We start from the raw sequence: 14,500 nt of genomic DNA on the forward strand, positions 1-14,500 counted from the left end.
CTATGAGTGTAAACATAAATATTTATAAAGTACTTTGACAATGTGAGCATTTAGCAAAGCCAGTTCTATCCTGGAGTCTATGAATGACCTTTCCAGCCAAAGGCCTTGAACTAGCATTACAGTACCTACTGGTATGAAACACCCTCCTGCAGAGCAGGCATAAAGTCTGATAAGAACATGCTTATTTCCTCCATAATAGTTACTCTACTATTGTGCTGGAGGATGCATCTTTCCCAGTGGGTTAGTATTACAGAAAAAGGGGTTCAGCACTGGATAAATTCATTAATGTCTTTTTTCAGGTGCCTGTAAAACACCTTCCAGCACTGTGAAAGCTAGCCAGCAGCAAAGAAATTTCCAGGTTAGTTGGAGATTGATTTCTCTATGTCCTGCAGCAAAATATGTAATGTCTTCATATTTTATATAGAGTCCTACCTTGTAATTACAGTAGCTAACCCCATACAATTGCAGTAGCTCATGCTGTTTTGGAGACCTCTGGGGCCTCCCAGTCCAATAACTCACAAAGAGTTGTCCAATGCCTTGCACTGTGATTTTCATTTAATTAGCCTATCATCTGGGAACCACATGGTGTGTTCATGGATAGTAATTCCATATGAGCTTTTTTCATTTTTGGAAATTTAAACTTTTATTTTGAAATAGCCTATGAATGATGGATTTGCACGAGGTTATTTCTTCTGTTTGAATTTTTATTAAATTATGCATTACCCTTGCTCTCATCCTCCCATCCACTTCACTGGCTTAACTCTTTCATATGATTTAACATATATTCTACTAACTCTCCAACTTTTAAAATCTAGTTGTGTGATAGGAGGCTTCAATATAGCCCTCCCCCTACCCTTTGATTTTCTTCCTACTTCTGTGCCACTCCCTGCTTGAGACTTTACCCCCTCCAGTATCTCACATATCTATTCTGTTTTGTCTATAATCTAGCATCACTCATCCCTTAAAGTTCTGCACCCTAAACCCATTTCTAATGTCCTGACTTCCACAAGGAAATTAAACACACAAGAGTTAAACACAAAAAGGGGTATGAAAGTAGAACCCATACATCAGGGAGAGCGTTTGACACTTATATTCTTGGTTCTGAGTTATCTTATTTAGTTTCTTCTTCCAGTTCCATCTATTTAACAGCAAATTTCACAATTTTGTTTTTCCTTGAAACTGAGTAATAGTCCATTATATACACAAACCACATGGAACCTTAAAGCCATTTTCATTTTCATTTCTCTCCCAGCTAAGGCTGTGTGGAGCCTTTTAATGTGTTTCTGTTTCTTTGGAGAATTTTCTGCTCAGTTCTATAGCCAATTTTTAAACTGAGTTGTTTTGGTCCTCTTGTTTGTTTTCTGAGTTCTTTGTATATTATGGACACCAATCTTCTGACAGAGAAACTCATTCTGGGCACCGTCTATTTGCTCACATCACGATCTCCATTATTACTAATCTTACAACTCATTATTTCCTAGAATGGGAGGTAGGAAATGCTTAGAGTTGCCTCCTTTGTTCTCTCCACTCTTTCATCCTCCCTTGATTACTTCTCAGGCTCTGGTATAAGGAAGATTCATTTTGATTCATTAGAATATTTTCCTTGTCAATTCGCCCTTATTATGAGTGTGTTTGTAGTCTCTCAATATTGTGCATACTAGACAGAAGAAGACTAGAAATGCTGGCTGTGTTATCACTGCAGCAAGTTCATCTTATGACTTCGCTGGCCCAGTTATCAACATCAAGACTTCCTGACCCATTGTTATTAGCTGTCACTCTTCTTGTGCCTTAGTAAAAAGTAATCACACAGCACAAATACACACACACACACACACACACACACACGCGCGCCTTATGCACACTAAGTCACACATAGATAAATATCTCAGAATTTATTTAGGCATTGCAGAGTCAGTGATGGACTTGTTGATGCCTATATTTTCAGCTGTTGATAAACAGGCTTCCACTATATTAAATATATTTACTTATGCATTCCTTCTACCACAATCTCCAGAACCATTTCCACAGCATCATACCTGGGCTCCACATCCCATCACTCTTAAAGAATATTGCCCTGTATTCATTTCTAGATGTGTCCTACCAACCTACAGGAGATAAGATTTCCAATTTCTTGGACCTAAGCAACTAAAAGATAATGGAATATTTATAACTGAAACTGTACTTAAACTTACAACATATAGAACCATCTATAGAGCATAGATGAAATAGTCAGCAAATTTTAATGAAAAGTATTATTTTTTTCACAAAATGCTTTCTATATTCTTCCTAAATACCTATTTTGTTGACAATGTTTTCTAAAGAAACGAATGCTTGTTTTTCTTCTGTATTCTCTGTCTCATTTTCCCCCCAAAAATACTGTTTTGTTTTTTGAGGAGGATAGTGTCATAACTAACGCCTTATCCATGCTATCCAAGTACTCTGCCAGTAAGTTAGTATCATGCACATACATGCCTAACGAATATATTATGTAGACATTAAAAAAGCTCTTACTAATTAAAAAAGCTTTAGATTACTTTAGATTGTTTCTTCAAACACATACTTAAAATTTTTATTATTATTTTATTGTTTGTCAGAGCCAAAACCACAGTAATTTCTGAAACCTCCCTTCCCCTCTGAATATCACAGTAATTAATGTTAGTGAAGCTGCAACATAACTGCTCTTGTAGAATCAGCACATTATCAAGTTTACATTATCCAGCTTCCTGGTAGCAAGATTGTTTTGCTCACAAACATTTTCAGTGTTGTGTTTTTCAATTTGCTTCAATTCAGTGTTTATAGTTATTATTTAAAATGATATCTCATACCAGTTAATTTATGCCTTTTCATTAACACATTCTCAATCACATAAGCAGTCTATCACTTCTCTCTTTTGGTAGACTTTATATTATTCTCTGGGGTACTGGGGGCAGAAAAAAACTTTCTTTAACATTTTGGCTGATATTTCAAAAATAATGCAATGGGAAAACTGAACTTTCCAAAGCCAGAGACAGGTGACTCCATTTATCACCTTTTTTCTGTAATTAGTGCCTTATAGCTATGTCGTCTTTTTAAAGCAGTTCTCTGAGGTTAGCCTGGTTCAACTTTAGCTACAGAGACTTTCCTTCTGTTGCTCTCTTCCTGCCAATTTTGTGGAAGGAAATTGCTTCTGAATGTAAAAGCTAAATGTGCTCTTTAGCTATTAAGGATGATGTAGCATCCAGTATCTTAATATTCCTCCCACAGCCCACCACGGAGTGATAGCACAAATGCTTTGATTAAAATGTTTACAAATTGGTATTTTTGAAGGCTGTTCCATGAATACTTCAAGTAGCAAAACTCAATAAATCTCTGCACAGCTCTAAGTGTAGTCTTTACCTAATTAGATAAATCACCAAGTTCTACAAAGTAATTCCAGGGCATGGATTTAGGAGGCAACCAAGACGATCTCTATTTAAATTTTCCATTACAAGACCAATGTTTATAAACAGATTTAAGACCCAAAATGATGCTGTCAATACCTTTGGCACAACAACAGATATTTAAATTCTAAGAAGGAAAGCTTCCAAGAAAATACCAAGTCACAGCCTTGGCTCATATATCATGGTACATCACAACAACAGACTTTGAATTATTCTAATGATTTATTTTGTTTCTTCTCTTTAGGTAGTGACTAAATTACTTTGGAATAGAATAATGATATATATGCTTTAGAAAGAATGTCAGAACATTAGAACGTGTAGAAGCCATCCTAATTTTATGATTTCTCTATCAATTCAACCTATACACAGACCTTGATACTGAGTCTGTTTCCAATTTTGTCTTTTGTATGAGGTTTTGGCTGAGAATGTGGTAATGTCTCTGTTAGAACCTCAGTATTATCACTTTGTAGCTCTGTGGACTTGGCCATACTCTCTTAGCATTTCAATTACTCAGTTGTTTAATAAGTAAAAATTAGGAAAATGAAAATGCATAATTCAATAAATTAACAATGTTAAACACACAAGTAATATATAATAGAATGTTTGAAAGATACATTATTTGTGTCATATTATTTAAAACATTACTTAGTATCAAATATTAATTATTATTGAAGAAACTTCCTCTAAGATTCCTATTTTATGTGACAGACTTCATAGGCAAATCCATGTTGACTAACAATCACTTCTTCATGCTCCTTAGTGTTAAGTTCTGATCCTCAATAATTCTGATTTTTTTACCAAGTAAAATCTAAACTTTATTTCATATTAAGATATTTTGCATGATATTTCCTTAGTGCTTGCTACTTTAAATTTTGTCTTAGACTTCCTTAGTGACATTGGACTGGGAATAATGACCACAATTCAACATCACACTGAGATCCTCCATGTTTTCTTGGGGAAACTGGAATTTCTAAGTGAATTTTGAGGACATTATTCTCCCGTGCTTTCCTCTGACACTTCATTAGTTCTTGTGTAAGTGGGCATTTCTCAACTTCCATCTAACAAATCCTGCTAAGTTCTGGGGACACCTGGGAATAACACAGTTGACTGCCCTTCCCTCACCTAGCTTTGATGATAGAGACACAAGAGAAGAATCAAGGCTTTGTATCTGGTAGTTGGAAGTAGGCCTTTTGTGGAGATAATCAAAGCTACTTGAGATCATACAAATAGAACCATAATCTGATAAATGTTACAAGGGAAATTAAAGATACACCGCAGCATGTTTTCTCCCTCTCCTTTTTTCCACTTTCTCTTCCTCTCTCCCATCCTCATCTAGCTCCTCTCTAACGTCTGCCATCCTCATTTCCACCTCAGTCTCCTCAACTTGTGTTTTACTTATTTTACCAGAATTTAAATGTGAATCCCAAGTATTTGCTATTGTCCACCAATTCTGATCTAGAAACTTAGTGTGTATTTTGGCCTGTAATATTTTTATTTCTGCACATCATTTATCCTGCATAAGGGAGAGGAAAGGAAAGGATCATGTGTACATTCTAGGTAACATCTATCAGAAGGAATAAAGTTAATGTCCATCTGGAAATTCTGCTCCAGTTCTGTTCATCATTGTCATGAGATGAGATTTCAGCTGCAAGGACAGCTAACTCAGTCCTTTCCTCATATCATAGAAGCTAGCCCATGATCTGACATAAAAGTTTCGTACTAGGTATGATGCAGACCCATTCTGGTAACTAAGCCAAACACTGAAATTACCTTTTACTACATTAATAATATATCATTGAAAATATATGATAGCCTCTTTCTTTCTGGCAACTACAATAATTGTCTTATACCTCCTTCACCCTTCATTCTAGGTCCTTGTCACCTTTAATTAGCATTTCAGTTAGCTTAGATTTCTCTTTGGGTAAGATAGCTCAATTTCTTTTGCAGGATATATTAGGACCTTTTCATCTTGTGCTTCTTGGGCACTTGTTGCTACAACCAATTGTATGTTTCCAATATTGTCAGTGCGCCTTTACTGTTTGGTAATTCTTGGTAATAATCATGGTCAAACAAAGCTCATATTACAGTTTTTCCTGCCTTGCTGAGTATCCCATCACCTTAAATGATTAAGTCAGAGTTATAATAGATTCTCAGTGGACATGTTTTTGGAGGATCGACTTTGAACATGGGTAACGGATGCAAGATCTTGAAATTCATGAAATGAGATAACTAATTACATGTGTGGAACATGAACATTTACAAAGAAATTGGCCAATTGTACTCATTTTTCCTCAGTTTCTAACCCAACTCTTACAGATACAGAGTATACTGTAATGCCTACTGGTTGTTGCTTAAGTATGTAGTCCATGCCTTGGAAAGCAGTGACATATATTCTTAGTATGTTGTTCTATGACTGACATATTAACTGAACCTTTGAGAGTCCATGATACTACTTTGTGACACTTGTCACTTTTGAGTGAACAGTATCTAGCAGAGTAGTAGGTATTGCAGCCAGGCACCCAACTACCTATTGCCTTTCCTCACACTTCCTCTCTGGGTTTCAGTCCTTAACACCATGCTAGGACTTGATTCCCTAAGCTGCATAGCACTATGATAAAACATATTACAGATGGTCATAGCTAATGATAGTGAAAGATCAGGGATTAAAGTTAGCCAAAGCAAAGAAGCAGCTTAAGAGGAATTAGTTGTGAGGTCTCAGGTGTTCCTTCTGCAGTGGAGTTTCATGGGATATAATTAATTTCCAGAAATCAGAGTGTTTAAGGAGAGCAGGTCAACCAAATCTTACAACCCAGATTTCACAGGTTTGAGTACATAGATGCAAGCAGCAACTCTGTGACTGACCTTCAGAGTGTAAATAGTAGTTCTTCAGAAATGACACTATTAGAACATACTATCTATTTTTACTGGTATGTTGTGGCCCATAGCCTTAGGCATACAAGCAAACTCTTACTAGATATTATGGTATAAGAGCTCAGAGTGCATCTTCTGGGAGCCAACTAAGAGTCTGTACTTAGTTAGCCTTTTCTTTCACATGTGCAGGGTTTTACAAACAAAAGCATACTGGGTTACCCCTTACCTGTATAGACTTGTCAAGTGTGCAGTGGATTTCTTAGCGTAAGGTCATTTATGTAGCTCATGTTATTGAATACTTTTCAACAGGATCCTTTTAAGCTAATAGACAGTTGTGCTGTTGACAGAGGAAACAGTTTCAAGGGACAGAAGACACCTGGCTTATGTTTAGAACAAAAATATGTCAGAGTTCAGAGAATGAAACAATAATAACAACAACAAAATAAAAACATGCATGAGCCGAAAGATACTACCATGGTTACTAACATATACTGCTTTTGCAGAGGACCATATTTCTATTCTCCATTCCCAAACCTGCCTGTAAGGATACCTGCTAGGAAGCCATTGCACTCTTCTTATCAGAACAGCAGGCTGCATTCATGTGCACAGCTCCTCAAACAGACACGCATAAATAGAATGAAAAATATAAAATAAACCTTAAAAAATACCATTGGGAATAGTCTTTGTCGTGGTAACTGAAATCTTAAGGGGATAAGTAAGAAACCTGAAGTTATGTGCAGAGAACATGAGAAATGAGGGGATCATCTGAACAAGTGACGATGCTCTAACTTTTCTTGGCTCAGGGTTGACTGTTCTAAAGAGTCTAGAGAGAAAAGGTCAGGAATAGAAATCAAAACCTCTGTTTTTCATTCATGTCACCTAAGATCCAAGGGTTCATTCCTCGGAGCTGGAGTTCACGTGTTGTTGATTGACTTGGTAATAGGGTATTAGAACTTGCTCTCTTCAGCATGTTGCTAGGAATCAGAATAGGATTTGGCAGACATAAGTCCAGTAAGTTCAAAAGTCGTTATTATAGTATGTTTTCTTTACTGAAGAAGGAATGTGGAAAGTTTTTATTTTAAGACAGGTTTTATAGACAGACTAGGAATTCTCACGATAATAAAAGAATTGAGCCCTGTAATAATAAAAACGTGAATCTGGGGATGGTTTCATCCAACTGTGAAGGAGGAATGGAGGGCACCATGGCTATAAAATAGCCCTGACTGTAAGGTGAATAATGACACGTAAAACAGTTGTCAGCAGTAGCTAGCATGCCTTCCTATTTTTATTCTTACTTTTCTTTCCCCTGGAACTAAACATTCTGTTACAGGTTATGAAATCTTTGTTCAGTGGCCTCATCCGAAACCCATAATATCATGGTTATAAAATATTCAGTAAAACTGACCAGATGTTACTGAGGGTGAGTCTCAAAATTATAACATGTTTACTTCAGCATCATATTTTATATGCACTATTTAAGGCACGGCACACACATGGTCCCAGATGTTTCTAGTATTCAGGAGCTCTTTACATTGCAGACCACGTATGAAGAGGCTCTCCTCTTCACACACATGCTAGTATTTGTCATGATGCACTCAGATGAGCTAACCTTGGAGTTTTAGAAAGTAGAGAGTATTGCCACAATTCTTTGGGTAATTCCATCTTTTCACTAAATTACTGATTTAACTACAAGATGATTGTCTGTGCTTGTTCTTTATTCAGAATGACCTGCTATTAAGTTTGGGATGCTGTCTACTGCTAAAGATGAGCCTGTCATCTTCTGTCCCTTCAGTGTGGCTCTGCTATGATGTAGGTCCTCTCTAATAAGGTGATAGACATCTAATTTATCCAGTTTACCTTCCCATCTTGGCATCTCCTATTATTATCTATAATTGTAATATTATAGTTTTGAATATCATTACTAGGTAGGAATGCACAGCATTAGGTTACATACAAAATAAACTGCACCCATATGACAAGCAAGCTCTATTCTATTTGTGCTCTGATACTCAGTCTAAGCATTCTCAACCCACTTAATGGTTTTTTGTGCATAGCTTAGAATACTATCTTCTTTTCATAATGAACTCTGAGGTTCACTCAAAGACATCTTAAATATCTGTTAATATTATTCTGGGCTGATGAGGTGGGCCAGTTGGTAAAGACACTTGTCACCAAGCCAGCCAACTTTAGGTCCATTCCTGGGACCCACATGGTGGAAGGAGAGAACTGAGTTCCACAAGTTAGCGTCTAGGACACACCTGGGAGCATCACACACAGTAAATAATTAATGTAATTTAAAAATTCAAGAGAATTCTCTTATTCTCAAGCAATCTATGAACTTCCCCATTCAGTTACAGCCTTTCTCCTGTTTAGTACTTGTATAAAAACAGTGGCTGAGACTGATTTCTCGCTAGGCTACAGATAAGTGATGAACTCCACGAGAGAAGGGTCTGCTTATTCTTCTAAATTGGGACCATAGAACTTTTCCTGTTTCTGCTTCTAGTGTGTGATAAAAAACATGTCTTTTTAGCTTTGGTTTGTGTAATGACTAGAGAACCATACAGAAAAAGCTTAATGTTTCTTGAGCTATGACAACATTGCAAAACAAAATCTCAAAGAGAAGGATCAAAGTCACTCCTTCACACATTTGCATGCAGCAATGAGGACTCTTGATTTGAATGCAGCCTGTCAATGCAAAAGCCAGTGCCAGTTAATGCTGGGGTTACTACCTCAGGTTTTAAGATGAAGAAACTGAGTCATGAAATAGGAACGAATAATGAAATGAGCTGCTAGATGTAGCTCTCCGTTGACTTTGCTCACGTCAGCATCTGGGTCCTTAATACAGTCATGAAGAGTTTGGGGAAATAATAGCATGCTGATATTTTATATTGTGTCAGCAAATTTCTAGAGCATTATATTCTACTATTAACTCATATTGTATTCATCCTTGCTACACCAGAAACGTACGGTTATTAGATTTGGAATATTATTAGCATAAATGCAATCTCAAGTAACATGGAAATTAACACAAGAAAACTCAGAAGCAGCCAAGAAACACTGTTAGCTTGGGCTCTTCAGAAACCTCACATATTAGCATAAGAGACAAGGCAGTTACGAGTGTTTCTGAAATAATAAGACAACCACTGTTTATGAGGTGATAACATCATGCAACAATTAGAAGCAAATTATTTCCTGATAGTCATTAAAAACTGTCCTCCCCCTCTGCTTCTTCAAGGTTATTGAATTAAATTTGCAAAGTTTTAAGGCACCCAATCAGCACCGTCATTGTTATTTTTACTGTTCTGACCCTATTTCAAGTTCTTAAAAGACTAATGTTCCACAGGCAAGGATTTAAAAAGGATATTTTATCTTATGTGCTGTAACTCAAAATCATTCTGGAACCCACTGACCTTGTCTAGCGTTTTGCAGACTCTTCAGAAGTGAAATCTTATTACATTGCCTTGTGCCATAAACCAGATTCTCTTTTTCCACTATGAAAACAATTTGCTGGAATCCTAAGTGAATAAACTAGGAAACCAGAAGCAGATTGACTTATTGTCCCAAAGAAAACCAGATTATTTTTAGAAAATAAATATTATGCCCACTCTGGTACCATTTTTATTTGACAAGGGGGGATATAAGTGAAGACATCTGGAAGTCCTGGGAATGCCTTCCAGTTATTGGAAAGCCATGCTTGAGTTAGGCTCGGAGGTGCTCACAGCGTGAAGCTAGATGCCAGAAATAAAGCAAAGAAAAAGGACACCAAACAACTTCCAGAACTTTCAGAAAATATTTATATGGAGAGATACTTGACATTTTCAAAGCAGAAGGACTAATAATTAATGGCTTCAAAATTGGGTGTTACTAAATGGGAAGAAATGTGAAGCCTGTTTTTCAAAAGGAGACAGTCTTCAGACATGTGCAGGTAAACTGTGGCTGAAATGGGGACCAGGAATAGCACAGCAAGCGAAACACAGTCTTCATCAGAGCTCGAGGTTTTGAACACTACAGCGTGTCCTAAGTCCCTTGAAAATAACAAATGGCAAAATAGCATGTGAAGAATGTCTGGAATCTTGATAAGATTCTTCTCAGTAGTTGGGTTGTTATTTTCATTCTTTTCCTATAATTTCTAATGTGATTTTTATAGTTAGCTTAAAATATTTCAGCTGCAGTTAATATTTACAGTACCAGAGCTAAATGTCACTATTTTCAGTAGTTTCTGTGAGCTGGTCACTCAGAAGAAGACTTTAGATGTGTGGGTAATATTGCTCGACTTCACACACCACACTTGTAGAAGAGCAGTCTCCCAGAAGGGCAGGTGTCAATTGCTAGATCAGACAGAGGTCACTGGGCCCACTGGCCTGCCTTTCACCTCAGGGAGTTCTGGAGTGTGGCCGTGCAACTGCCGCATCAGTCTCTTCTAGTGAGTCAGAGATGGTGTAACCAAGATGTTCAACATGCACTCAGTCACATAAGCACTTAGGTAGTAGCTTTTTGTTTAATAAATAAATTTATTATATTTTTATAAATAGGTTAAAGGTCAGCATGTACCTTTTCCAGTTTTGATCTCTGAACTTGTATATATTGTTTTACATCTTTTCTTGTGTTGTTTATTGAGTCCTGTTAGTGCCTTGTCTTCACTGGAACAAATGCAGCGCATTTCTGGAGCAACTTCCACACATAGATGACCTTGTGCATACAGATACACATGTAAATATCCTAGCAGCAGAAATCAAAGCTGAGGCTCTTCACTGTTATTTTTGCCTGGTAATGCTATCACATAAATATCTCCAAGTGGCCTCTGCAAATGAGACCTCTGCTGTTCTCTTCTTCCCACCATACTGCTGCTACCTGTCACCATCTTTGCACATTATCAAGTTTCATATATATATAAAATATGTAATATAATATATAAATCATAATATAATATATAAATTATGATATATTATATAGTATATATGAATTATATATAAGGTCATATATAATTAGTTCTATATAAGATTATATAATTATATATAAATTATATGAAACATTTAAGTTATATATTATAACATAATATATAAATTTTATATAATATCTTATATACTATATAAATCATGTATACTGTATAAATATATTATTTATACAAATATATATATAATTTTTAAGACTTATTTTATTATTTTTACTTTTACATGCATCTGTGTGTATCTGAAACGACCAAAAGAGTGATCAAATTCCCTTGATCTGGAATGACATGACATTGAAAGTCTCTTGATATGATTGTTGAGACTTGGACTCCAGTCTCTCCAAGAGGTACAAGCAGTTGAGCTGCTTTTACAGACTCCATCTACTTCGTCTGGAAATAAATACAACCTGTTATAACAGATTCCCAGCAATCTGGTAGCTTTTATTTTCTACACAATCCAGAAAGTTTCTGAAACATCTATGACTGTGAGTTACACAAACCTCATATTTACACTGAGCCAAGCCACTGCTGCTTTAAGAGCCCTCTGAGCAGCATTTGCGGAATGATAGAGACACAGGTGAAAACATCAGCAAGGCATCTGCGCCCAGCTCTGCTGGGAGTCCTCTTGGCCTCCAGCTCGGGTGAGCTCCTAACAGATCTCAAGTTCCAATAGTTTCCTCCCTCTGCACTTGTCAAATATTCTCCCAACAGCCTAAGCAGGTGGTCCTGGTTACTGGTGCTCTTCACCCTTTTCCGTGGCCAGCACTATCCGTGTTGGTTTGTGCTGACTGTTAATTTGACTGAGGTTAGAATAGCCATGGAAACAAAGCTCTGGGAATGTCAGTGAGAAAAAGACAGCTGCCCAGCAGCACCCATCTTTCTGCTTTCTGATTCCAGATGCAGTGGGACCAGCTGCCTGAAGCTCTTGCTGTCATGGCTTCCATGCCATGGCGGGTATATCCTTGCAAACTTTGAACTGAAGCAGACCCTTCTGTCCTGAAGTGCCTTGTGTTAGGTGTTTTTACCTTAGAAATAAATAAATAAATAAATACAATGTTAAATATTCCTAATCCTCCACTCTATCTCTTTACTCATCAAGTGTATCCTCACTCAGGTAATGTTTTTGTTTCCTTTTAATAAAAGGAAAACAGACATGGAGACTCAGGAGCTCCCAAACGTGGAAGACCTGTGGCTTGTCCCAGTTAATCGAGATGGAATGACAGCTCACTGATTAAGAGTGTTTGCTGCTCTTGCAGATGACTTGCTTTAGTTCCCAGTACCCACGTGGTTGGTTCACAACTGCCTGTAGCTCCAGTTCCAGAATATGTAACACAGCATGACACCCGTGATCTCTCACACACTTAGGCACACATACATACACTTAAAATAAATAAATGTTTTCAAAAAAGAAACCAACAACCTTCAAAGCTCATTTTTTTTTATTGTGTGTAAATCTCCAGCCTCCTGTTTTCTGCCTGTGGTTACTAACACCAAGTCAAAGGGCTTGCTCAGTGGCTGTGGCTGTACCATACGTTGATGGACTGCAGTCCTCTCATCTTTTCCAAGTCTCAAATTCTTTTCATGGAAAAGTGATACAAAGATATCTACCTTGCTCTCAAAGCCCGTGAGATACTTCAGAGATATTTTATCTAACAAGAATTCTATAGAGAAGTATCGTTTCCTTCTTTGAATTTTGAAATGAAATTGGAAAGTAGTCCACATACTGTGAACGTGCTGCTGTGGAGACAGAGACTTCCAGTGATGAGTTGTCTACACAACTGACTTTTCTCCAACTGACATAACGTATGAGAATTAAATTGTTAAAGCTCATTGAAAAACCTAAAAGACTGAATAGAACTCTAGAAAACTCAGATAAGACAAATGCGAAGATGGAAGTGAGAGGCAAAAATAAACGACTCATTAGAGGTTTTAAAAGAAATATCCCACCCCCCAAACAAGTCAAAGATGGCACTAAGTCATTTCCTTTAAAATGGGAAAAAAATCAGTACTTCACAGTATTTCCATTGTAAGCAATGTATCTTATCTTTTAGTTTACCATCTGCCACCACAATTTAAGAAATGTTTTCAAAATCAAGAAATTTTATCGCAATGTTTGTAAAACTAAAACGTTCCAAATACACATTTTCTCCTAATCTTACAAGGCATATATTCCAGAGTCTGAACTGTAGTTTGTAACTACAGACATACAGAGAATGCACTCCTGCTTTTCTCATCAATTTGGAACCACATGGATGAAGATGGGAGTAGTGCTACGGAGAATAATTCTGCTAATGATCCTACATACAACAGAGCTTTTAAATTTTTGAACCATTAATGTTGTGTACCATGGGGCTTTAAAGAGAAACACAGGAAAAGAAAGGTTGACTCTGATAACCACACATGACAAGATTGATGTAAGAGCTGGCATTGCTGATGTAAGAACTTTCGTAGTTCTGTTGATTAAGCTCCCACCTATTTAGTTTGTGGTAGCATAGTTTGTTAGGATCATCAGGAAATGACTGATCTGGGGAAGTTTTGATCATGATGGTCAGCCTTGTGCAAATGTTGTACTGAAAATATTCTGAATGCCCTACTTTATTAGCCCAGGCTTCTATCACCAAGTACATTCTTGTTTTGAATCAGTTGTTTCTCGAATGAGTTTTCATCCTACCCAGTAAGTATATTTTCAAAGCATGATCCTGGAGAAAGTAATTAAGGCACTTAAAACCTTGTTAGTTGCAGACCAGAAAATTATTCACGCTCATGGAAATTCATCAGATGAAACGTGTATCTTGAGGGTTCTTCCAGGATACTAGAAATCTTTTCTCTATAAAATACTCTTTTATATCCCAGGTCAATATAGCAAAAATCTCCTGAATGCCTTGATATATCTTGATATGCCTTGATTCCTGATATATCCTTGATACCAAATTTAGCAGTTTACAAGTGCTATCACATTTATCTGCTCGGTGACTCATATACAAATTATTTGAGGCTTTAAACATAGAACAATGTTATCGGGTTTTCTCCCTAGTATTGAACTTAAAATAATCTTGGTTCTTGGACTCCCTGGGAGTCTACAACAAATTGATGACTGGAAGCACTCATATGGGTCAGTCATTTATCTCAGCTGCATGTTTGGGGAAAATGTCCTGGGCTAAGCCACTTTCTATTCTCTTCACCAGGTTATGAGACTTGAGAGTGGCAAGCTGTGGTACTGTTCATTGTTCAAGCTCACAGTTAAACTATGTTAAAATTGCTT

The sequence above is a fragment of the Microtus pennsylvanicus genome, chromosome 12 (assembly GCF_037038515.1).
Source record: "Microtus pennsylvanicus isolate mMicPen1 chromosome 12, mMicPen1.hap1, whole genome shotgun sequence".
Classification (NCBI taxonomy): domain Eukaryota; kingdom Metazoa; phylum Chordata; class Mammalia; order Rodentia; family Cricetidae; genus Microtus; species Microtus pennsylvanicus.